Source organism: Mustela nigripes, chromosome 6 (assembly GCF_022355385.1).
Source record: "Mustela nigripes isolate SB6536 chromosome 6, MUSNIG.SB6536, whole genome shotgun sequence".
NCBI lineage: Eukaryota > Metazoa > Chordata > Mammalia > Carnivora > Mustelidae > Mustela > Mustela nigripes.
Genome location: NC_081562.1, coordinates 113682850 through 113709797, shown reverse-complemented (window position 1 = coordinate 113709797; position 26948 = coordinate 113682850). Strand labels below are relative to the sequence as shown.

Sequence of the window (26948 nt, the reverse complement as noted above, 5' to 3'; positions counted from 1 at the left end):
TGTGCTTGTGTGTAAACACCTTCATGCTGATAACATCTCACTCTGTGGCAGATAAGAGCTCCGCAGACTTCGAACAGTCACTCTGACTTTCTTGTTATACCTACATCGCTGTTCCCTCTAAAACTGAGCCCACATGGGAAAATCACCTGTATTTCTTCCTCTTGACACACTGAAGAGCTTTACTTCGTCAGTAAGGCAACTCCCAATTGGGAGAGCAAGACAAAGTTTAAATCACCATGTATTTAGTCCTATCCTCACACATTTTTCCCTGGAAGCTTTAGCAGATGGCCTCTTGAACCAATGCTTTTGATTGAGTCCTGTGGTCCCTCCCCCACTAGGAGGTAAGCCAACCGCCTAGACAGAGGACTTCCAAACTTCAGATAATAGTGTCTTGTGAAAACAGAATTTACATAAAAATTTACATAAAATTTACTCCACATCTCTAATAGGTTTTGATGCTTACATTTCAGAAAATACAAAGGATTTTTGCTTTGTTTCTTTGGGGTTTTTTGTATGTTTGTTTGGTTGGTTGGGTTTTTTTTTTTTTTTTTTTTTTTTTTTTTTTTTTTTTTTTGCATTTCTTGATGACTCCCTGTAAAACTTAAATACTTATTTAGAAATTAATTAATTTTGCTATAAAGTCAACTGATCACAGCAGAAGACAGCCAGGCTGTGAGAGTAACTGCGAAGGTCAAATGCTGACAGAAAAGCTATTTCCAATGGGTCCATTTACTTCAAGATAGGATCTGCTTAGGACACTTAGGGCTGCCTGGGAAATGCAAAGATAATCACCTGGAAAGACATTTTCTCCAGATATCCCAGAATTTGAATTGAAAGAAGAAACGAGTCAATGCTTAAAAACACACTCTACGATTGCAAAGGTCCAAGGTCCTGAAGCTCTCATCGCTGTGTGGTCACAGGTCCATTGGAACTGGGACGTAGAGGCATTTGGGCCCTATTTTCAACAACTTTTGAAACTTGCAACAATTAACAGTGTTCTCAAGAAAAGAAAAAAAAAATGCTTCAAGCCTGGGCTTTCATGTTTAAAGGAACTCCCCACAAACACTCTTTCTGAGCTACACTTTTTTTCTATCTTCTAGTGGAAATTATAACCACAGGTTACCATGTTTTCTTTCCTGTGTTTGAAAACCACATGTGTTTTAGTGAAAACAGTAGGGTGAACCATGAAATTCAAGACTTTAAAATACCAGATAGCTGTCGTTGGAAATGGAAATGTCTTACTTATGGCTTGCTCTGTTGCAAAAAATTCTAGTTAAGTTGAAAATGTAACTTTTAGGCAATCTCCACACATACAAATCAATTATCTAACTGATATCAGGTAACTGTAATTATCTGGAGTAAAAAATAAAAAGTACAAATACTTTCAGAGTCAAGTTATTTTATACTTTTGGATTTTTAAAATCGCAATGAACATTTTATAGTCTATCACAATGGAGGAAACAGAGCCCCAGAGAGATGGGTCTCCCCAATACGGACATGGATGGTCAACTGAAGCCCAGGGGCACCTGGGTGGCTCAGTTGGTTAAGCATCTGCCTTTGGCTCAGGTCGTAATCCCAGGGTCCTGGGATCAAGTCCCACGTTGGGCCCCTCGCTCAGCAGGGAGCCTGCTTCTTCCTCTGCCTGCAGTTCTCCCTGCTTGTGCTAACCCTCGTGCTCTCTCTTTCTGACAAATAAAAAATTCTTAAAAAAAAAAAGTAGTGAATCCCAGTCATGAATATAGATTTCTTCTGCTCCGAAGTCCATGCACTTTCCATCAGACCACCCTTTCTGTATCTTAATAAAGCAGAGAACATTAAAAGGTGGGGGGGGGGGGGGGTGCCTGGGTGACTCCTTGGATTTAGTGTCTGCCTTTGGCTCAAGTCATTATCTCGGGGTCCTGGGATCAACTCCCACATCAGGCTCCCTGCTCTGCGGGAAGCCTGCGTCTCCCTCTCCCTCTGCTTGGGTTTCCTCTCTCAGTGTATGTCTCTCTGTCAAATGAATAAATAAAATCTTAAAAAAGAAGAAGAAGAAGGGAGAGGTGCACATGGCACGTTTACTTATAAATTTCCACATGTCTTATTTAAACGACTTCTTACCGGAGAGGTAGGTAAATGGAAGTGAAGCAGCGGTGTAAAGGGTTCTGAGCACCTACTAGGCGAGTAAGAACTTTAAATGCCACAGGGAGCCTTTTATGATCAAGATTTAGTTGCTGTTGAAGGTAGAGAAATGGGTGGTGGTGCTTCTTTAAGGCTGAGAGTCAGAAACCAAGTTCACATTTACACTTTTCTGAAAGCAGAGCTGGAAAATTCCCTGTCTTTCTCTGAGATCCTCACCCACACCAGAGGTACAAGAGGACCCCATTATGAAGAGACCCCCCACCCCTGCACCGGACATCACGTTGCTCACAGGCTTTTGTGATGGGGAGGGGAACGGAGAAGGTCACGCAGAGCCCGCAGTCCCTTTCAGCCTGGACAGCAAGGACCTTCCTCCATCCAGGTCCCTTGCTCCTACGATGCCCCCTTTTCCTGTGCCCAACTGGCCCCTCCGGGTGGCTGCTCCTTGAAAGATTCCCATTCCAGCCCCTGACCCTGGGTTTGGCGGTTTTAGAAACTCAATTTTGCCTGCGTGATCCATGCCTGATGAGAAAATGCGCACTCTGTCTAAAGAAGGGTCTGTCTCACGAGTCCCCAGCATGGCTCCCATCACCCGGGAGACTAACCACAGATCAGATCGCTTCTTCGTGAGCAAAGAAATATTTGAAGAACAAGAATAAAGGAAAGTGAGTGTTCTCGAGAGGCTTTTATATCAAGCTGAGAGAGGTTTGTCTTTCTGTAGGGTAGCAGCTTCCCTTTGGGAACAAATATTTTCAGCTCCTGAAGTAAAGAAGCACAATGAAGTAGAGTTGAACAATTCAGAAGACAAGCAGACAAATTCTCATCATCCAACCTTCCTTTTTAATGTTCTTTATCAATCCTGTTTTCTATCATGTAAACCTTATCTCTCAATGATTCAAGTAAGACTTTTCCAGATGATTCCTTGTGGTCTTTGTTTAGATTTCACAGTTACTTCATGATCCTTGAATCTCACGGACATGCTGCCTTCATGTTGCGTGGTCATAATTATCCCATTTACACTTTATGTTCCTGATTGGGTCAGATTAAGAAATTGGCATGAACTGCCTCTCACCCAAAGTTGAAAAATATTTTGTCCTTTTTTTTTTTTTTTTTTAAATATTTGAGGCCTTGACCCACTAATTAGCATGAGGAACAAACTTTCCTTCACTGGGTTTTTGCCTTTAAAAGAGCAAATACTTGGTATAGCCCGATCTACATGGGGCATGGCGGAAGGATCCAGGGAGGCAGCATAAACCCATACAGAGGGGTTGTCAATGGGGTGCCACTAGCAGGATGTGCCCTAGGACGTCAGAGAGATAGAGATAGAGGGAGAGACATCACTGTGAAAACAAGAGAGGGGGAGGAGCAGGAGTTTAGGATTAAAGCAAGGGGGTGGGGGTCAAAAGGACTGGAAACACCCTCTGAACTAACTCCTTCACTCATTAAGCAAGAAAAAAGGGACTCAAAGTATTACTAATTTGGGGTCACACTGTCATTAAACTTAACTTGTTGGCTTTCTAAAAAACACAAAGAGAGAGGAAAACAGACAGAAACAGAGAAACAGCAAGAAATAGAGAGACAGAAGCAGGGAGACAAGACAGAGAAAGGGAGAGAAAGAGACAGAATCACAATGAGACAGAGAGACAGAGAAAGGGAGAGATCTGCACTCACTGTGACTCGCACTGAATTAATCAGCTCTCCCTTACCTGGAGCAGGAACACTGCTTCTGCCTACACAGAAAGAGCTTTATGAATATGATAATATTGCATTCCATTTTCAAATAACCTTTTTAAAAAGATTCAATCAATTTAAACTAAAACAAACAAACAGAAAACAAAACAAACAAAAAAACAGTCTACCCACTTCTCCTACCCCCATCTCCTACCTCTGATAACCACAGATCTGTTCTCTGTATCTATGAGCTTAGTTGCTCTTGTTTGTTTTAGATTCTGTGTTTAAGAGAGGTCGTATGGTAATCTGTCTTTCTGTCTGACTTATTTCCCGGAGCATAATGCCCTTGAGGTCTATGTTGTTGCAAATGGCAAGATTTCATTCTTTTTTTTTTTTAATGGCTGAATAATATTCCATTTAAATATATATATGTGGTGACATTTTCTTTATCCATTTATCCACTGATGGATACTTAGGTTACATCCATAACTTGGCTGTTATAAATAAGCCTGGTGGTAGGTATTAAGAAGAGCACATATTGCATGGAGCACTGGGTGTGGTGCATAAACAATGAATTCTGGAACACTGAAAAGTTTATTTAAAAAATAAATAAAATACGGGGCGCCTGGGTGGCTCAGTGGGTTAAGCCTCTACCTTCGGCTCAGGTCATGATCCCAGGGGCCTGGGATCGAGTCCCGCATCAGGCTCTCTGCTCAGTGGGGAGCCTGCTTCTCCTCATCTCTCTCTCTGTCTGTCTCTCTGCCTATTTGTGATCTCTCTCTCTGTCAAATAAATAAATAAAATCTTTTAAAAAAATAAAAAAATAAAAATAAATAAAATAAATAAAAAATAAATACAAATAAAATAAAAATAAATAAAAAATAAAAAATAAATAAAAATTTAAAAAATAATAAAAATTATTTATTTAAAAAATAAATAAAATTTAAAAAATAATGATGCAGTAAACATGGGTATAGATACCTTCTTGAAATAGTGTTTTTATTTTCTTTGTGTAGACACCTGGAAACTGAATTGCTGAAGGAGACGGTCATTCTTTATATAACTGCTAGAGGAGCCTCCATTCTGTTTTCCATAGTAGCTGCATTAATTTACCTTCCACCAACAGTGCATGAGGGTTCTTCCCCTTTGTCCACATCTTGCCAACACTTGTTGTTTCTAGTCTCTTTCAAAAAACCTTTTATTGGGGGTGATACACCCAGGAAAGCACAGAAGCCACAAATACGCAGCCAGATGGAATTTTTCAAAGTGAACCTATCTATGTAACCCACTTCTTGTATCAAGTGATCAAAATATCACCAACACAGCACAAACCATCTTAACCCCTCCCAGACACTACATCACCACCTCCCCAAATGTAATAACTATTGTCCTGACTTCTCATGGCCCGAATTCATGTTGCCCATTTTTGAACTTTATGTAGATGAAATCATATGGTATCTTTTAACCCAGACTTCTTTCATTCGGTGTTATGATTACAAGATTTGTTCATGCTGTAGCACTCGTGTGTGAATTTTCATCTCTGCTTCCTGCCTGTTCATTGACATATCAAAGTTTAATTATGCACTTTCCAGTTGATGGATGCTTGAACCATTTCCAGCGTGAGGTGATTACGAATAGTACTGAAACGAATACGTTATAACCATCTCTTCGTGCATATGTGTATATCTTTCTGTGGGTTGTGTGTTCCTGGAATGCCTGGACCACGAGATATGCGTATACTCAGCTTCAGTAGACATTGCCAAGCAGTTTCCCAAAGTAGTGCTAATTTGCATGAGAATTCCACTTTCTGCACAACCTCCCCAGCATGTACATAATGGACTCACTATGTCCAGGGAGTCACAAAATAGATGGCGGAATTTCAGGAATTTTCTTTTTTAGCTAAGAAATAAAAGGAAGAATTTAAGTTTAGAACCATGGGAGAGGTCTCCATTCTGTCCAAATGAAATTGCAAGGAAAAGAGAGTGCAAATTCTCAAAATGTAAGTAAATAGAGAGAGGTTTGGAAAAACAAATACACGTACGATAGTTTGTTTTTTAATTCTTTTAAGTTCTTTGACACTCTGTGGTACATGCAGAAGGCCACGATGACCTCAAGAGCCTATGTGTAAACAGTTCCAGTTGATTTCTTGTTTGGTTTCTTGAGTGAGGTTTTACTAGGTTCCCAGGAAAAGTCGAAGCTGGGTAATAACATCTAGCAACTAGAATTTTCTGCACCTTGCTGTGTTTCACCCAGAAGCCTTTTGAAGTTCTTAAGGTTTTAAGTCTTTTTAAGTGCCCTTGGCAGGTCAAGTCACAAGACATGAAAGTTCTCAAGCAACAGCTTTCTTGTCTTTTGCCTAGAGACAAACTTTCTTAGTGGGATTAAAATTAATCCACATTTCTGCAGCCCTCCCAGATTTATGTAACACCTAAACTTATTTACTTAATCTGGCTGTCAGAATCAGTTGCTTTGGCCTGACCAAAAGCTTTCTCCTCTAGGTAAAAGTGCATGAGCCAGTTAGTAAACAGGGAGTTGGTTTTCTTCCACTGTGAAGGGGACACGGCTTAAAGCAAGTCACATTTGAAGAAAAAAAAAATAATAAACCACTCTGTAGAATTATAAGGGCAGATTCAAACAGTGGCATTGTTCATTCTTGAAGGTACTTTGTGTAGGGGGGAATAATTTGTGTGATTTAGTAAAAAGTAAAGTAGCCAGTCTTGTTTAGAGCAATGAGAGAATTACAATCATCTGCCTAAAAATCATATTTGCAATTCCTTGACAAATAAAACATCAACAAATCAAGAAAAAAATCAAATAACGAAAAAGATTTCATGGACTGTAAGTGACACACATGATACAGGTAGTTTTAGCTTGTGTCTCAAGACTTGTGTCCTCACTCAACGACAAGAATAAGAGAGAGACCAAGAGACAATAGTTATTTTTCTATTTTGAGCTTATGAAGGAATTAAAGTTTCTTTTCTACACACATTTATGTTTTTCAAATGACCTCTGATGAATATCCATTACTTTATGATCAGACAACAAATAAAATTTATTTTTAAAATAAAATAATTCCCCAAATTTCACATAGTTAAAAGACAGTAAGGAAATACAACAAAATGTTCATTGTCTTGGATTGGGGAGTTATGAGCAATCCTTTTTTTTTTTTTTTTTTTTTTTGTTCTTACCTTTCTCTAATTTCTAGATGTTTGTTTATATGTGTGTGCATACAAGTAAATGTGTAACTTTTATCCTAGAAAAAATAACCAATGGTATTTTTCAAAATTAGCTTGTAGATTATAACCCCCATTTTTAGCCTTTGTAGATGATGGCCAGAGTTCTCCAGACACAGCTTGGTGGATCCACATGAGCCCACCTGGGTTCTGATTTTGGCTCTACCACTCTTGCTGTGTGATATTGGGTAAGTTACTTATCCTCTTTGAACCTCAATGCTCTCATCTGTAAAATATGAATAACAACACCCATATTATGGGATTGTTATAACGGTTCATCAAGGTAATTTATGTAAAATACCATTGTATAAATGCTCTACAAATGGTAGTGGAGCATTCAAAGTGCAGCATTCTCTTCTTAAGGTTTTCTGGGGATCAAAGTACTTTAAAGAGCTCGTCTACTCAATTCTCCCTAAGAAGTCTGCAGGATGTGATAAGACTACCTCCCTTTTTACTAATTTTAAAACAAACACTTGGAGGACAGAATTTTTGAAATAATGTATGACATCTGTCATCTGTTTAGAAAAATAAGCATATCTTCTAATCTGAGATACTACATGTCTTTGATTTTTTTCAAGAAAAATTATTATTGGAATATAGTGGACATACAATGAATGCCGGGGTACGCAGCATAATGATTCTATACACTTAGCTTTGGTTCTGAGCTTATCTCCATCAAGTTCAAATAGGAGGTGTGAAAAAATTAGTGTTTCATGATTTTAAATGTTGCATAAATTCACAAATAAAGAGAAGCTACTAATATGATTACTTAGAGATCACAGGTTTTTCTTTAATCGTCAGAGTACATTTATTCAAATACTGGACAATCTGAGTGTGTACGTGAGTTCGTGTGTTTCATGTGTAAAACAGAGACAAAACCTCCACTCTCCAAAGATCTGTTAAATCCCAAATGCAGCGTTTTACTTCTTTTATTTGCTGACTCTGTCGAGTAACAAGCAGAAAAAAAGAAAAAGAAGAAAATGTCAGCTTTGGATCTACTTACAACTTATGAGTCAGTATAAGTGTAAAAAAAAATAACCAGTCTTGAGGGTTGCCATTTGGGGTTAAAATCAAACATTTCAGGGGTGAGATGGCTGGGCTGGGGGATGAAGCATGACGGTGCAACATAGCACCTTGAACTGACGCACACAACAGCTAAATATGGTCAATTTAACCTCATTAGGCCACTGTTCTGACCAGTGAGAAAAAGAAAATTACTTAAATTTCTGTTTCACATAATTTATACTTGAAAGTGAAGACTTGAGACTCTGGTGTAGGGAGGAGAGTTATGCACAAAGAAGAAAGTAATGATTTTCAGTGTTTCCTGTGCTATCAGTGTATGACTTCCTTGACAGTATTTGAATTTTTTATTCTAGTGAATATATTTAAATAGCAATGAGTAGTAGGAGCAAATTATATTACATTCCCCATCACTGACAATCAGAACTTTCTTTTAATTGGCATTTATTTTCAGAATTTTAAAGCTGGAACAAACCTGACTATCTCATTTAGTACAACATAAATTGTGTGTATGTGTGTGTGTGTGTTAATGTCAAAATACAACCATCAGTGGTGTGTATTTGAGGGTGTGGATGAAGAAGAGAATAGTGAGGGGCAGGTGTGGTATTTGCTTCAAAAAAAAAAAAAAGAGGATTGAGAGAATAAAGTGGTTTAATCTAAAGTAAGGTGCCTTCACTGATAGATTTTTAAAATCCTAGGCAACTGCATTATGACAAATTGTAGAATTGTAATAACCAAATTCATAAATATGACAGGGTTCATCTTGATTTCTTCCTCTGGGATTCACAGATTAGTTCTCAGATTTATTGGTCCTCTCTGGGGAGAATTTCTCATCAAATGTTCAGGCTTTTGGACTTTCGGGTTGCTTTGCTTTTCAGTGGTAGAGAATCACTAAAAAGGGGGTTTCTGTAGAGAATTCTATCTAATCAATAGCTCTTTAGTTTCAGACAAAATTTTATATGCATTTGGGCTCTCCTTACTATGCTGATATCCTTGGACTCACCAAATCCAGAATTCTAGCTGTGGATCCTTAGAAATACTGGACCTTTCCTTTCTCCCTGATTCTGCCCTTAGACCTCACAAACACACCAGAAGTTTATTGTGTTAACTTGTATCTCTGCTATAACAACATTGAAAATGTTACTGTTTGCTATATGATTCAGATACTTATGTTGCAATTAGAGTCTCTTTGTTATCAGTGATGACTTGAAAAAAAAAATTCAGTGCTATAGTATTTCAGAAGCCACAACTAAAACAAGACAGTAATACAGTGTTTTTATAACTCCCCTACCTTAAAACAAAAACAAAAACAAAAACGAGGTGGGGGGTGGTGAAGAAGAAATACTATCATGCTCAATTTCATTCTTCTGTAATATAAGAATAATTGATGTTCAAGGAAAAAAATGACCTCTAAATGTTCTACAACATTAAAGATTGAATTCTTGCTTTATTTTCTATGGCTGCCTTATTAAGTGGGCATTTTGATACATTATAATTTATAAATTGGCCATGTATCCATATGTTAATTCCTTTTAGAATACCATCTTAACTAAGACATCTGTAACCATACACATTTCCTTTACTGTTTCAAGAATCAGACTATAGTTTCAGCTCTTGTTTCTGTGTATATAATGATAAAAGTCATACATTTGGGGCTCAACAGACCAGGAGTCAAGGCATACTCCATTACTTACCGGCTCAGTGAGCCTGGCAAGTCACCTGTTTGATCCCTAAGGCTCAGCTCTTACATCTGTAAAATGAAGAGGATATTCCCCATCTCGGGGAGTCACTGTAACAATCAAATGAAATAAATAGTGTTGCACACCTTGCCCCAACACATGTTATAAATGCACAATAAATATTAGTTACTATGAGGTCATTCATCATCCTTTTTGTAAATGAAGACATTATACCTACCTCCCATACCTTGTCTAAGATTTTAAAACTAGCTTAACTTAACTAAGCATACATAACAATGATGGGACTTTCAAAAACATCACATTATAAACCTTGTTCCTCTTTTAACTCAAGATAAAAATCAGTATCCATCATTCCCCCTCCTGATTTGCAAGAATTGGTATCAATCTTCTTACCAATAGAAATCAAGGCTTATTTAGTCCCTAAGGGAGACCGAGTTTGGTTTCAGTGTTTAGAGCTCTCTTCTTGCAATAACAATTTCTAACTTCTAATTATCCTTTTTCCCATTTGAATGCATAAAGTTAGACTGAATAGGGGGGGAAAAAAAATCTCCCTTTCCCTTTTCCCAGCTGTGAATTTAAAATACCTGTTTTTCATCTGCACATCTGTCACTTTCACCTATAGTTCCTAGAATAATTTTGACATTTTCTGAATAAATTTACACTGGACTCCACATGTTTCTCTGGTCTTTGGTAATGGCAGATCATTGTCTTCTAGTTCCATGCCGTTCTTCTGGGGATTCAGGCTGACCCCTTTAAAAACAATCTTTGCCAGGCCTTTTGGAAAGTGACAGGGGGAGAGCCAACTCCTCATGAAATTGTCCAAACTGGTTTCCCTCTGAGTGGTGACTTACTGCACAGACAGGAGTGTCCTTGTTAAATAATCCTTTGTTCAAACTGTCTGTCTGTCATGTCCCACTTCTCCCCAAATACCATCTTCCTCCGATTTGAGGCTCTTAATAAGAACATCGTCTCTTTAATTTCTATCCTAAATCCTTTATGGAAGGTGAACCTCACAGATGCAGAACGTGGTCTCTTCTGGAGACAGAAGATAATCGCCAGCTAGGTCCAAAATAAAAGCAAGGTGATGATGTCTCAGGCTCCCTCTTGCAAAATCCCGGTTGAAGGAAGATGGATTGTCATCTCTTCAAGATTCTTGAAGTTGTTTATTTCTTAGCTCTGGATCCAAAGCAGGAATCATGTCTATTCCAGTTAAGGGGGACTGAAACGGCTGTTCCACAGTATGAATTCAGCATCATTCCAGGAAACTTTAGGGCAGAAACTGAGGGGGAAAAGAAGTACACAACCGAAAGCTTGAGTGTTTAATGCAAGGAGTGGAACCTCCCCACCCACATGTAGTCCCCTCCAGGAAATGCCATTTCCTCTTCCAGGAAACAAAGGTGTGGAGAGCTTCTGAGCAGCAGACGTGTTTATAAAACAATGAGACAAAGTCTGATAGAAAACAGAAATAGCTTGTAGCCTGGGGAAGGAGGAGGCTGCCCCTCCCCCCCACTCCCAGGACACCAAGATCAAAAAGATCTACCGGTATCCCTAACACCTAGCCTGGAACAACAACAGATCTGGATTTTTTTCTCTTTCAGGTAGGATTCAAGACAAATAAATATCCACAACAGGCAAAAACCTCTTCCTAGACTTCTGATGAATATTGTTTTAAAAGATTCAGTCTTTAGATTAATTGGTTTTCAATTGCTATAGAATTGGAGAGCGGCACGGGTCCCCAGGGACCCGTGGTCCAAAGGCGAGCCAAGCAGAAAACAGAGGGAATGGCTGCAGAAGGGAGACAATACTCAACGGTGTTTGGGGGATGCTTCACACGGGCCTGAGTTGGAATCCTGGTCCCAGTACTTTACTAACTGTGGGGTTTGAGGCAGGCTCTATTATTATTGTAAGTTTCATTATTATTATCCCTAATACAGAGATGATAGTGATGATAGAACATCTACCCCAGAACTGTCACAAGGACTAAATGAACAGGGCATCAAACGTGTTCATCATATTGCTTGGTATAGAGGGCCTCAGGACATGATCATCATTATTTGGAACTTTTTATCTTTTTTTTTTTTTAAAGATTTTATTTATTTATTTGTCAGAGAGAGAGCGAGCGAGAGCGAGCACCAGGCAGACAGAGTGGCAGGCAGAGTCAGAGGGAGAAGCAGGCTCCCTGCGGAGCAAGGAGCCCGATGTGAGACTCGATCCCAGCATGCTGGGGTGATGACCTGAGCTGAAGGCAGCTGCTTAACCAACTGAGCCACCCAGGTGTCCCTATTTGGAACTTTTTAAAAGTCACTGACTATAGACTACATTAACAGGACATATCAATTTCCTTTGAACTCCTATAGGTACGGAACCCTTTATGTGAATGGTCAGTGAAAATCCCAGCAGTGGGGATCGAGTGGGTTCAATATGTTTGGGGCACTGGCAGCATTGGCAGCTGCCATCTCTTCTTGATGTGATAGGTAGGCTCTGTTTAAGGATGGCTGGAGAAGAACCAGGAGGAAGGCATTTTGAACTTCTCAGTGGGACTAATTCTGCCAGCTCTGTCACTTTGTACCCAGGCATACCTACCTTTTGCCACCAAATTTCAATAGCAAGTATACAATGAGTGCCTACTATGTGCAGGGCTCTCATGATGCCATCATGAGTGGCACCTCTGAGGTTCCATCCATTCTTACACCTCCTAGCTAGAATCTTCCAAGAGGTGGCAGCCTCTGTGCTGGGTGATTCCGCCTGAGGGCCAGTTCAATGCTGTTAGATGTTAACAAGTGTAGGAGAGGGGCTAGTTTTCAGGGATTATAGTTTTATCCTTAAAAGGTGTGTGTTTGTCTTGCTGAGTTCCTGTCGATGAGGGGTAAGAGACCGTATGTGGCTTCCCAGCAGAGGCCTGCCGCAGTGCAGCAGCGTGAATCGCTCAAGTCGCCCAAACCTTTTGGGTCTGCATTTTTTCATCTGTAGATTAAAAGTCTAAGACTAGCTGTAGTCAGAGGACCTTTTCAGCGGACACTCTATACATCCAAGATCAGAAGCCTGCTAAGCCAAGGTTTTGCTCTTTGAAACCTTTTAAATCTTTCTCTCTCAAAAGAGAAATCATTTCGCAGACTCCTCTGGTCTTAGCACATGATAGCTGCAAATGCCTGAACCCAGCGCATTTTAATCATGTAGTATCCTAATGGAAAGAGAATGGCTCCGTAATAATACTAGTAACCAGACATGAAGTTTCTGAATGGAAAACTGACTCTAAGGAGTATAGGAAAAACCACCCCGATTATCCTCATCCTGATTATCATTAGTCTCCCCAACAAGGTGTACAAGTCTTCAAATGACTTCAATGTGAGGACGTTACGCTGCAGTTTCAAGGGCTGTCAGATTTCAAGCAATGCAACTTTGGAAATTATACCCTCAGTTGCAAAATCGGGAAAAAAACACAACATCGTAGGTAGGGCACAACCTAGAAAAGATCCACCCAAACCTCCCGGCGTAGGTCACTTGAAAAGAAAACTTCCGAACAATGTTGACGAGCCCTTTCTAGAGTAAAAACAGACAAAAGCGACGAAGTTCTTTTTACCGAACGACCTTGATCCTTCCCCTTCGGAAGGATCGTTTTCGATTTTCAGTTTGGGGAGGCGCAGAGCCCCCGCGCGCCCGGCCCGCGGCTGGTGCGCGGCGCCCCTTCCGGCGACCTTCCGCCTCTCCGGGGCGGGGGCGCGCGGAGGGTCGTCCCCCGGGGCCGAGCGGCGGCGGCGGCGGCGGCGCGGGCAGCGCGAGGGAGGAGCGCGGCCGCGGTGGGAGGGGACGCGGCGCGGGGGCGCGGGGCGCGGGCTCCGGGGCGGGCGTCCGCGGAGCCCGCTCGGGCGCTGGGGCGGCGGGGTGACGAGCGCCCCCTGGCCGGCGCCGAGCCCCGCCAGAGCCCGCGCGGCCGCCGAGCAGCAGCGCGCAGGGACCCCGGCCGCCCCGCCTGCAGGTAGGTGCCTGCGCGCCGCGTCGCCGGCCGCGGGAGGGCGGGGGGGGGGGGGGGGGGGGGGGGCGGGGGGCGCGGCCCGGCGGGGGGGGGGGGCGTTCCCGGGCGGGGGGCGCGGGCTGACCGCCAAGCCGCAGGGGGACTGGAGCGCAGCGAACTTGGGGCCACTCGCTTCCTGTGGTTTCTTGCGTGCGGGGGGCGCGGGATGCTGCGGCCCCTGGCCGTGTGGGCGCCCCGGGGCTGGGGGCTGCCTTCTCTTCCCTCTCGGTCCCGCGCACCCCTCACCTGAGCTGACTGGGGTGGGTGGGAGGGAGGGAAGCAAGTGGCAGGTTTTCTGTCCTTGGCAAACCTCTGGAGGCGAGGGGGGTGATGCCGATGGTGACCGGTCCACAGGGGACAGTGCGCTCGTTTTCTCGGGGCTGGACACAGCAGCGGACGCGGCTGCCGGGACTCACGTCTAAGCAAACTCAAGTTGCTTTCCGAGGGCCTGGAGTAGGGTGAGGCGGCTCCGTGATAGACAGAGGGACGAAAGAGTCTGTCGCCCAGCCCTGTAACCTCAAGTGAACCCGTTCGTAAATCAGCCTCAGGGCCACATGTTAAGGAACTCGAGGTAAATATCTTTATTTCATTTGATTTTTAAGAGCCGCAGTTATCAGTGTGAAAGGGACTGTTCACGCCAAAGGCTTGGGCACTCCCTATAGCGATGAATGAAGAGGAGCCCCAAGGCTGGCCCCGCTGGAAACGGATTCTTTCCGCTTTGACCTTTGGGGTTGTCCTGCCCCAAGGGGCGCTAAGAAACCGTTTTGCGCTCATGGCACAAGCTGACGAAGTCGGAGGGGGGTGATGTGGGGGGAGAACCGAGAACTCACTGCTCTCCATCCGTCCGTCCGTCCGTCCCTAGCGAGGGTGCTGCCCCCCCCCCCCCCCCCCCCCCCCGCCCCGGGCGGGGGCGCCCCCCCCCCCCCCGCCCGCCCCCGGGAGGCGAAGGTCCTGCCAGCGCCGGGTGCGCGCCCCAGAACGAGTCTGGCTGCCCCTTCACTACTTCTCCCCATGCTCCCTTTGCGCCTCCATGGAAGCGGTGACCACCGCCACCCCTTCCCTGGCAGGGACGTTCGGGCACAGGAGCCCTGCTCCTCCGCTCCTGGGTCTGCCCCACCCCAACCTTGCCAGTCACCATCTTCATTTGTTTCCTAACTGGTCTTGGGTAACCGGTAAAATGGAAGGCTTACTGTGGGTGCTTAATCTCTTTAGAAAATGCTGTGTCTAGTGGGAAAGAGGGTGACGTTTACTAATTTGGTTGCAAATTACTTTTGAAGTTTATGCACAGCTGTTTGAAATCCCTCTGAGATCAGGGCCATTGTTTGAGGCAGGTGTCTGCCACACATAGATCTTGTTAGTGCCTTTCTTCTGCTGATTGAATGTATGTGTATTTAAAGCCTGGGTATAGGGCGACCTTCTCAAACCTTCAAAGCCTCAGCTGTGAAACTCCTCCCAGTTAGTGATTAAGACTAAATTGTTTGGTTTGGTTTGGGGTTGTTATTGTTTTTTTCTGTCTCTTAAATGGTTATCTCTGATTTCGAGAGTCACCTGTTCAGCATTACCAGCCTTTGTTTTCAACCTCCTGTGATTTTTCTTGTAAACTTTTAAAATGTCAAGTTCCAGGGAACACTCTTGTCACCACCCTCCACTCGTCATGTTCACTTCCACCACCGTCTTGTGCTATGGTGGCTCAGAATGACAAGTAGTGCTTGGGCAAGCTTCTTTGTCGGATCTCCTACCGGGTCCACCTTCGGCGGACAGAAACTCCGTGATGGAGTCTGCTTTAAATGCATGTGGGTCAGTCATTGGACTGTAATTTCTCTTGTTTCTGCCATTTCTCTTTCAAATATGCAGGGATATTGTCCAATTCGTTACACCTTGGTCCCTCTTACCATCTCAAAGATTCCTTTCTCCACTAACCCTCCGTTTTGCTTGTTCAGAGCAGGTACTGGAGGGCCCCTTGCATAGCGCTTTTGTCTTTGTCATTTTTATTTTATTTTATATTTTAAGATTTTATTTATTAATTTGATGGACAGAGATCACAAGTAGGCCGGGGTGGGTGGGGAGCAGGCTCCCTGCTGAGCAGAGAGCCCAATGCAATGCTCTATCCCAGGACCCTGGGATCATGACCTGAGCGGAAGGCAGAGGCTTTAACCCACTGAGCCACCCAGGTGCCCCATCTTTTGTCATTTTTATAAAGGTCCCTCATTCCGTTGTAATGTATTCTCTGAAGAGATGGGTAAGACATGATTCTTCTGTATAATGAACTTGATGTTTTATCTGAAATTCTCTGTGGACTGGGTCCAGGATTTTTTGAGAGTGTGGGCTTATAGTGCAACTCTGTAACTGGCACCCAAGAGTAAAATCCGCAAATCCCCTCCTAATGCAGGATTTAATGATAGGACATTTGGCTTCTTTAAAATAGGAAGGAGAGTTAATACTTCCTGTTTTTAATGTATGTCATGTTTTAGACTTACTGATTATATTGTTTCCCCCTGAGAATACTGTGGCTAGAGTAATTGCCTGTGACTGTTAATAAGGTTGTATTTCATCTCAGCTGATTTTCTTTGTATAGGGTTCAACCTTTTCTTTTTTGGAAGTACTTTTCCTAACTCATTTAAAACAAAGAAATTGTTAGATGATGAAAAATCCCAGAGAACACAGATGTATCATGTGATGCTATATTGATATAATTTTGTTGCTCCAAATCAAATCGGTAATTGAAAGTAAAGAAAGTAGTCTCTGGTGACATACATAGCATTTAACTTCTTTCTGTTTCTGTTCATTATATTAAAATTTCTAATGTTTCATTTTCAAATAGCAGTAGATCTCATTTTGCCTTTTCATACATATCCTGCTTGTTAAGGAAGAAATCATGAGAAACTCAGAAAAACATTGAGGCAGAAAGGTGAACCAAAAAGGTGTTTTCTTTTTTTTTTTTTAATTTAATTTTTTCAGTGTTCCAAGATTTATTGTTTATGCACCACACCCCGTTCTGATGCAATCTGTGCCTTCCTGATACCCACCACCAGGCTCACCCAACCCTCCATCCCCCGCCCCTCAAAAACCCTCAGTTTGTTTCTCAGAGTCCACAGTCTCTCATGGTTCATCTCCCCCTCCGATTTCCTCCACTTGACTTTTCCTTTTCTTCTCCTAATGTCCTCCTAATGTTATTCCTTATGCTCAGAAATATGGGTAAAGAAGATATGGTCCATATATACAATGGAATATTATGCCTCCATCAGAAAGGGTGATTACCCGACTTTTGTATCAAAAGGTGTTTTCTTGCATAAGGGAAACATCTTCATTGTTTTAACACATCAAGTATTAATATACAAATTCACATTGCTGTGTCATCTAAAAATATCCTTAGGACAAAATGAGAATCAGAGACTTCAGAAATTAGGACTAGTTTACCCCGGCCTAGAATCATGGATTTCTGTTCTGGGATTAAATTAGCAGATTTGTAATGTACTCACTTTGGTGGGACATATTTCTACAGGTTGATGTTAATTTGGGGGGTAACTAGTCATATTGGTGATTAATGATAATAAAGCCAATAAAAACAAAAAAGTCCAGCTTTTTAATGCATTAGTCCTTATATTTTTATGCCAGTTATGAAACTCAGAATTTTGTATTTGACAAACATTACTATCTCATTTAATCTTTGCAGAGCTTTTTTTTTTTAAATTTTTTAATTTTTTATAAACATGTAATATATTTTTATGCCCAGGGGTACAGGTCTGTGAATCGCCAGGTTTACACACTTCACAGCACTCACCAAAGCACACACCCTCCCCAATGTCCATAATCCCACCCCCCTTCTCCCAAGCCCCCTCCCCCCAGCAACCCTCAGTTTGTTTTGTGAGATTAAGAGTCACTTATGGTTTGTCTCCCTCCCAATACCATCTTGTTTCATTGATTCTTCTTCTACCCACTTAAGCCCCCATGTTGCATCTCCACTTCTTCATATCAGGGAGATCATATGATAGTTGTCTTTCTCTGCTTGACTTATCTCGCTAAGCATGATACGCTCTAGTTCCATCCATGTTGTCGCAAATGGCAAGATTTCATTTCTTTTGATGGCTGCATAGTATTCCATTGTATATATATATATATATATATATATATATATATATATATATACCACATCTTCATCCATTCATCTGTTGATGGACATCTAGGTTCTTTCCATAGTTTGGCTATTGTAGACGTCGTTGCTATAAACATTCGGGTGCATGTGCCCCTTCGGATCACTACGTTTGTATCTTTAGAGTAAATACCCAGTAGTTCTTTGCAGAGCTTTTATAAATTAGATGTTGTCATCATTTCATTTTATGGGTGGAGAAACTAAGACTCAAGGAAGTCACGTCACTCGCCTGTGTCACACAGCGGGCATGTGCTGGTGTCAGGTTTGTCTGATTCTGATACCGAGCGGAACAACCTACCAGTACAAGTGTTTGTTTTTTGTTTTTTTTAAATTGCGGTAGAATTGTACTCATAATGTAAAATTCACCATCTTAATCATTTTGTTTTTTTTTTTTAAACATTTTATTTATGTATTTGACAGAGAGAAATCACAAGTAGATGGAGAGGCAGGCAGAGAGAGAGAGAGGGAAGCAGGCTCCCTGCGGAGCAGAGAGCCCGATGCGGGACTCGATCCCAGGACCCTGAGATCATGACCTGAGCCGAAGGCAGCGGCTTAACCCACTGAGCCACCCAGGCGCCCTTAATCATTTTGGAATGTACAGTTCATTGGTGTTAATTGCACTCATACTGTTGGGCAAACATCACCACTGTGTGTCCACAGAACTCTCTCATTGTGCAAAACTGAAACTCTGTTCCCATTCACATTCCCTGCCCCCTCCTTCCAGCCCCTGGCAACCTTCCTCCTATTTTCTGTCTCTGTGAATTTGGCTACTCTAGGCCCCTCATAGAGATGAATCGTATATCTTGCTTATTTCACTTGCCATCATGTCCTTCAGATCCATTGTTGTTGTAGCATATGTCAGAATTTCCTTCCTTTTAAAGGCTGAGTAATATTCCACTGTGTGTATATATCCTGTTTTGTTTATTCATTCATCTGTTCCGGGACACTTGGGTTGCTTCCACATTTTGGTTTACATGTAAAAATGCTTTGAACGTGAGCGTAGAATATCTCTTTAAGTCTCTGCCTTAAATTCTTTTGACTGGGATTAAATGGTAATTCTATGTTTAATTTTCTGAGGAAACATCATACTGTTTTCCACAGTGGCTGCGCCATTTCATATCCCCACTGACAGTGCATAAAGGTTTCAGGTTCTCCACATCTTCTCCAACACTTGATATTTTCTGATTTTTGTTTGTTTTGGTAGTGGTCATCCTAATGTGAGGTGGTAACTGATGAATTTTTTTACAAAATTGCTTGAGGGGTCTGTGGACTGATGCTACTCCTCAATTTATTGTTTTTTTTTCCTTCCTCTCCTGTGCTTGTATACTTTTCTCTAGTCAGAATCATTGGAAGAACTACTATCCACACATTCCCTGAAGGAATAGGGAGCCCATAGGCAGGAGGGCTCCTGAAAGATAAAAGGTCCCTCCAAGTAGGGTTGCCCCTACTCATGATTCAGAAATAAATTATTGTCAAGAATAAAGTAAGCATGGCATTTGTGCTAGTTACTCTAAATACGTAGAACAGAGCCTTTGCAGATTAAAAATTCCGTTATCTCTGGCATGTGGGTGGCTCAGTGGATTAAGCCTCTGCCTTCAGCTCAGGTCACGATTCCAGGGTCCTGGGATTGGGCCCCACATCGGGCTCTCTGCTCAGCAGGGAGCCTGCTTCCTCCTCTCTGTCTCTCTGCCTGCCTCTCTGTCTACTTGTGGTCTCTGTCTGTCAAATAAATAAATAAAATCTTAAAAAAAATTATGTCCTGCATGCAAGCAAAACCAGACAAATTCTCAGGACAATGGAGAGAGCCAAAAGGTTGAGGGCTGTACTTTAATTCACCAGGCTTTTGTTATGAGCCTCAGAAGCACACACTGTTCTGTATAATCCATAGAGGAAATGCACACAAGTCAAGAGGAAATAATAATGAAGTGTGATGATTTCATCATGTATCTATATTGCTGTATGTCAGTTTATAATGTTATGGTGTGTAACTATATTACGTATCTGTTTATTTCTTGTCTGTTTCCTTTTCTAGAATGGGGCTAGTGTTTCATCCATTGCTGTATCTCTAGGTGCTGTAGCAGGGCCTGGCACATAGTAGGCCCTCAATGCAGAGTGAGTGTGGACTTGCTATCCTGGGGATGTACTTGGGAGTACCTTGATTTGGGGTAGCTGAGAAGATATCTCAGGAGAAGGCCGAGATGGCTCAGGTAGATGGCCGTAAGCCAGGTGAGGGTGTTCCAGAAGTTGAGAATGGCATTTGTAGAGAATGGCCTGATAGCATGTGAGCGTGACATCTTAGCCAAGGAAAGGAATACAGTCTGATCTGAGCACAGCAGGTGAGAACAAGAGAGCAGGGTAAGCCCAGGGACTCCCCTCAGAATGTATTTGTGGCACCCATTACCACAGTATAAAGAGCAGACCCTTAACTGTCCCTGGCTCTCTTATCCTCTTGCTCATCTCCAGCTCTTTGAGCCATTCACCCTGAGTGAGGACTAAAAAAAGTGCCTAGTGAGTAGAAGCTCTCAGGACACTGGTGATTTCTGAGCAAACCAAGTGCTATGAGTTTATGGTCAGATAAGATGACTTGTCACAGCCTGGATGATCAAGAAGCCAAGAGTTTTATGACCATAAGCTGAAATGTCTTTCTTGCAGATTTGGGAGAAGTTCGTTTAGTCATGTGTTTTCCATTTTTGGAACAGTAAGCCTTCAACTTTTTCCATTCCGTGGTCCATGTATGGACTGATTTCAGGGATAGCAAAACAGGGCTCTTATGCCATGTTTTTTAAACTGCAAGACATGATCCATTATTGGATAATGAAATTAATTTATTGATTTATGATGAACATATGTTTGAAAATGAAATAGAGTGGCGCAGAAAACACTAGACCCCACTTTGTGTAGCGAGAGTAATTATTTCATGTTTTATGTTACGGGATTTGGGGCATATTCAATCTGTTTCGTACCTAACCATTGGAAAATTATAGACTTATGGCATTCCTGTTAAGTCCTAGAATCACATAAACTCTGGGCTGGAGGGAAGAAGGAAAAATAGAAAAGAAAGTGGCATGTGTTGAGCGTGAGCTGTGGCAAGTGCCTGGATCCATGGGATCCTTTTACTCCCGAAGCCTGTGCATCAAGGCGGGTCACTGGCGATTTACAGAGGGAACACTGAATCTGGTAGAGGTTAAGACACTCCATCAGGGGTCACACAACAAATTACTAGCAGTGAGCCCCAATCTCTTGGCTCCTAATTTAATATTCTTTCTATGCCTCTGCAGCATATGTGGGTTGTATTCTCCAAGTTTGTTCATCGTTGGCTGTTTGTGGGAGATACTTTCTTGGAGCAGGTGTTGTAACCATATTCCACATTGTTAGGAAGAGTGTAAACTTTGAGCTATATCCCATCAGCTTCTTAAAGGACTAGATCAGTTAGGACGGAATAGTGTTGATTCTACAGACCACGGATCATTCAGCCTGAAGTTGACAAAAGTGAAAACAGCTACTCCTTCCCCCGCCCCGTCCCCTGACAAAGTTTTCCCCCGGAGCTGGAAGATGAGGCACATGAGCGGTGCCATGTGAGAGAGTGTGCTTTCCTTTCTGAAGCTAGGACCCCTGGGGCTATGCCTGAATCCAACTGTCCACTTTCTCCAGTGTGTATACAGAGATTGATGAGTTTGAATGGACAAAACTGTGCAACTATGCAAATTCATGATGCTCTGATTCCATGATTTCCACCTTCAGCCAGGCTCTCGGGCTTTCCCCGGTCAACTCCGCTTGCTTTCTACAGCACTTTAGACCTTCCTCTGGTACCCCATCCCCTTACTCCCAGCATGTTGCCTTGCTTCCTGCTTCACTGAGAAAAATGGAAGTTCTCCTGATGAGATGAACCTGCCTTTGTGATCCCAAGGCCATAATCTAACTTCACCTGGGTCTCCCCTCCTGTCCTCACCTCCTCCTGGCTAATGTTCCTCCTCCCTTGGTGCTCTGGGACCCATTTCTTTCTCATTCTCCTGATTCTCTCCTCTCTCATCTGTGCATTCCTTTCCTGCCTCACCAGTGGTCCCTTTTCACTGCATCAAACGTGCTTAAAACCCTTTCTTCTTAGAAGGAAGAGACTGCCCTTCCTCTAGGTACTTTCTTCTCTCTTTCCTCCTCACAACCAAACTCCTTATAATTGTCCTCTCTGCCTGCTACTCTGTCCTGGCCATAGCTGTCTGGCTTTGCCTCTCCTAACTCTTAGGCAACCGTGGCTCACACTCCCAGTGCTCCCCCTTGCTGAAGTCTCTTCCTCGACTTCTCTGCAGCAGACCATGCACTGGACTCTCCTGCATTCCTGAAGCAATGCTTCCCTTCCATCCCCTTACTCGTTGTTCTTCCTCCTTCTCTTCTCCTTGGAAATCTCCTCTCTGCTCTGCTGGTGAGCCTCAGCTCTCTCTCCCCAGGACGGCCTCATCTCTCACTCATCTTGGGAACCGTCTCCTCGCTGACCACTACCCCGAAGTTACCTATCCAAAGTTCTGCTGATCTTCTTCTGCCACAAGTTGATGTCCACATTCAATATCGAATGCCCCACACTGAACACATCACCTTCCTCTTTCTCTTGCTGCAGATATTTCCCTGTCACTCTTTCTGTATCTGGCATTGGCATCCCTTCTCCTCACACAAGCAGAAATCTAGATGTTTTTACTTGACTCCTCGCCTCCGTAGCTCACCCCAAATCACATTCTATCAATTCTACCCCCTACATCTCTATTCCATCCACCCTTCCCCACCACCATTTCCCTCGTCTGTTTACAGACCATTTCTCTTCTGTATTACTTCTGGAACTTTCTACCTGGCCTCTGTTACTATAGACAGGTTCTCCCTCTTGCAGCTGGAAGAGCCCTTCTAGGACCCAGGTCTGAACATGTCACTCGTGGCTTTAAACTCCAGTAGCTGCCCAATGTACTTGGAAGGAAACCCAGACTTTGTAACATGAACTGGAGGGTTCTAGTTGATCTACACTCCCCTGTCCTCTCAAGAAGTACACTCATCACATTCTCCCAAGTCCAAGCCTCTTTGTGTTCCTTAGGGGTCCCATGCGTGGTCATTGCCTCATGACCTTTTTGCTCAACCTCTAAACCCTCCTTCCTTTGGCAAATTCCTATACATCTTCAGCTCCTGTCTTAGACACCTTCCCCTTCGAATGCTTCTCCTCATCCTGTGAATTTGGGTCTTGTTTCCTTCCATGTGTTCTTAAAACACATGTGAGATCATTCATATAAAGTGCTTAGCACCATATGTAGCACTTAGTGAGCAAATAATGAATGTTGGTGACCACAGCACTTACACAGTAATGCCATTGTTTGTTTATTTTTAGATTTCCTGAACAGATTACAAGCTCAATGAGGGCAGATTCCACATTTCCACTTATTCTCTGTTGAATCCCTAGCATCTGACATATCTGACGTATAATAAGTGCTTAATAAATATTTGTGGGATAAATAAATGAGCCATAAATGTTAGAACCTGTCATGTCTAAGAGACTATATGCTAAGTGATAGGAGAAAGGAATCCTAATCCAGAGAGTTTTAATGTGTGCACAAGACCGTCCTTATCATCTTGGCCAGTCCTGTGGGTCTATGGATTTCTCTGGATAAATTCTAGAAAGTAAGATTTGGAGGTGATGGGAACATCCAAAGATGCTAAAAGACAGTTTGCTGCAAGATAAAACAAAAAAAAAAAAAACAAAAAAACAAAATACCTCCCATCTTCCCTCCTTACAGTGTGATTTTTTTTCTCCCTCCATCAATCTCCGTCCAGTTTCTCACTTTAATGACCACTATAATGGCAATAAGAAAAGGGAAAAAAAGACTAAGTCAAGAATGATCAGGAAATAAAAGGCAATATTAAAATATTCTGAAATATCCTACAAGCAGAAGAGTGAGGCAACAGGGAAACATTAAACGTAGATATACCGATAACTCACACATTATTTTAATAAAAAGAAAATATTAAAGGATAAAAGAGTAAAAGAGGTATTTTCTTTTTAATAAAAAGAAAATATTAAAGGATAAAAGAAGTAAAAAATTTTTAATGAGATAATAAAAGATTTTAAGAAAACTTCAGGAAAAAAATTATAATCATCTTAAAAATTCATTAAAGCAGGTAATAGCAAGAAAGGTAAAAAGTAAAAGCCTAAATCCAAGAATTCAGATGATAAAAGTGTGCCAAAGATAAAATCATTGAAAGCAGTTAAAGAAAAATGTTTTAAAAATACAGAATAGGGGCGCCTGGGTGGCTCAGTCATTAAGTGGCTTCCTTCAGCTCCAGTCGTGATCCTGGGGTTCTGGGATCGAGCCCCGCATCAGACTCTCTGCTCAGCGGGAAGCCTCCTTCTCCCTCTCCTGCTTCCCCTGCTTGTGTTCCCTCTCTCACTGTCTCTCTCTGTCAAATAAAGAAATAAAATCTTACAGAAAAAGAATAATAAGTTAGGGGGACTCATTTAATGGTAGAATAACCAAAAAATACTGAAACCAAGGGGAAAAAATACCATAATCTTTCAAAAGAAGATAAAAAATAAATCTCAACACTAATAAAACTTAATGGGCACAAGCAGAGGTTCCTACCAATAAGTAAGCCAAAGCTAAAACAATGTTAAAACTGGAGTTTAGGACTCTGGCTTATAACAAAAAAAAAGCCGGTGTAACCTCTGTGGGATTTCAGAGGCAGATTTCAAAGTATGGTTTGTTACATGAATGGCATTGTGTTTCAGGGAAAATCCACTGTGAGTTCCATTGTGACATTTCCCTCCTGTGGAGTACTGGCATAGAGTCAGCTAAGGGTAAGCCCACCTTTGTCTGTGGACTAAGGGAGACGACACCACTCACTGGGTAAGACTTAGACTTCTCTGCATTCCAGCCCCATCATGGCTTCACCATCCAAAGTATCCTGCTTTCCTTGGGGAAATAAGAAAATAAGGTAGCCCCCAAACTCCAAGTGTATTCTTTCTTCTGCTCGTGAAGAACTCTTCTCAATCGTAGTCTCTTGGGGCAACTACAAAAAGTGTCTTTTTGTGTTATGCCTTTGCTGTGTGGCGTGTAATGCATTTACTCTCTCTCTTGTACTTTCTTGTGTCTCTGAGGATTTGCAGTTTCCATCCAGCTCATCACCATAGATCAGTAATGATATTTTAATTCTCGAGTAAGCCTACCTACGGGCATGTGACAGGTCTTCCATTTCTCTTTCTTTAGCTCAGAGCGCAGAGCTCAGGCAGCATCTGGAGCTGAGGAAGGGAATATATTTTCTTTTCCTCCAGCTGTCAGTGGGAAGCATTCTATCAAGATCACATTTCTCAGGGCCCTAACCTCCACAGTTTTTGTCTGTATTTGCAAGGTGAGGTGTAGGGACCTAACTGAGAAGTGGTTCATAGAGCTAAGAACATTGTGGCGATTTGCTGTGCTGACTTCTGGTAGCCAGTCCCTAGCCGGGTATCTGCAGCTGCTTCTCTCCCCTCACTAGTTCTCTGGTGCCTTCTCTGCTCATCGTTGTCCAGGTCCCTTGCTAAACGGGGACAGATGGTAGTCCGTGCACAGGGTATTAAGGATCAGAATTGGAGTCTCCTTTTCAGTGGAAGAGACTGGAGAGGAGCTGTTGGGTCTTGTGGCATCGCCCTTTGCCCCCTGCCTTTGTCCTGCTTTTCCAGACACCCACCAGTCTTTCACGGCCATCCAACAGTGAAGGCAGAGAGGAAGATCATAGACATGGCTGTGGAAACGGAGTTCTCAATCCAGTTTTGTGGTAGGGATCAAAAGATACGTGAATTGAATGATGGGTCTCTAGGATGTTTCTCGGATTCCTCCTGATCCTAATATTGTGTAGCTGTTTCCTGGGTTCCTTGGATATCCACATATTCCAATCAGATGTCACCGGGCACCTGGGGTGGTACAGTACTGGGTAAGGGTCGGGTTCGCAGGCCCCGGCTAGCCCATTTGTAAGCATTGGTGACTAGGCCATGTGGTGAGTGAATGTCACCAAGAGAGGAGCGTGTAACCTGTCACCCATATGCAGAACCTTAGTCACCTGAGCTCCAAAGCTGTCCAGCGATATTTCTGACTTTGTAACAAGAAAACATCTTTCCTTCAGTCTTAGTGAAGATTCACATGCCAAATTTTCTCAAATGCCGAACGGCTGAGTTTCCTTGAAGTCCTGGTTCTCCAAAAGGAGCAGCCTGACTTCCTCAGCGGATTTTGTTTCTGGAAGATAAAACAATGAGGAATAGCAGCCAGATAGAATCTTCTATCCTCTAAGAATGGGAATTTTTCAAAATTTGTTCTGTGTTAGTTATTCAAAAACAAGAATAAATTGACACAGATTTTTCAACGATTTTTAATTATTTATTTGACAGAGAGAGAGAGATCACAAGTAGGCAGAGAGAGAGGGGGAAGCAGGCTCCCTGCCTAGCAGAGAGCCCAATGAGGGGCTCCATCCCAGGACCCTGAGACCATGACCTGAGCTGAAGGCAGAGTCTTAACCCACTGAGCCACCCAGGCGCCCCAACACGGATTTTTTATACACATTAAGGCTGTTTAGAAGGGATGATATTGATAGTAAACATAAATAAACTCTTTCAGAAGAGGAGCTTACGGGGCGCTTGGGTGGCTCAGTCTAGTTAAGCATCTGCCTTCAGCTCAGGTCAAGATTCCAGGTCCCGGGATCAAGCCCCGTGTTGGGCCCCCTGCTCGGTGGGCAATCTGCTTCCTCCCTTTTCTTCTGTGTTCCCTCTGCTTCTGCTCTCCAGCTCGCTCTCTGTGTCAAATGAGTACAATATTTAAAAAAAAAAAAAAAAAAAGGAACGCGAATCACTCTACCCCTTAGGTATAACTGAGCCAATCCTAGATTTTTGTAAAAATCCTTTTAATGTTGATGAAATAATTCAGTGAGAGAGAACTTGCATAATCCCAAATTCTGAAGCAGAGGCAGTGTAAGTATTTGCTAAAGGCACAGCCCAAGATTCTTGAACCTTCTTTCCTCTGTTCCAATAAAGAGAAGGATGTTACTACTGA

At 42.5% G+C, this 26948-nt stretch overlaps 1 protein-coding gene and 1 long non-coding RNA gene across 5 annotated transcripts in view; one reads left to right on the top strand and one right to left on the bottom strand.

Annotated features, from left to right (window-relative positions):
* Positions 1–7464: 7464 nt before the first annotated feature.
* Positions 7465–13394, bottom strand: LOC132020858 (uncharacterized). The gene is made up of 3 exons (XR_009405116.1): positions 13323–13394; positions 10327–11021; positions 7465–7964 (listed from the first exon to the last, which is right to left on the bottom strand). It is a non-coding gene; the product is annotated as an uncharacterized LOC132020858 (long non-coding RNA).
* Positions 13395–13648: 254 nt separating this feature from the next.
* PRKCQ (protein kinase C theta) overlaps positions 13649–26948 on the top strand; it is a 179689-nt gene continuing 166389 nt past the window's right edge. For 2 of the 4 annotated variants that reach the window (XM_059404048.1, XM_059404044.1), the window contains exon 1: positions 14034–14325. The gene's annotated coding sequence lies outside the window, so the exon portion shown is untranslated. Of the gene's footprint in view, positions 13719–14033; positions 14326–26948 lie in introns of those variants that run through there. The other 2 variants (XM_059404046.1, XM_059404042.1) reach the window with 2 other exon arrangements.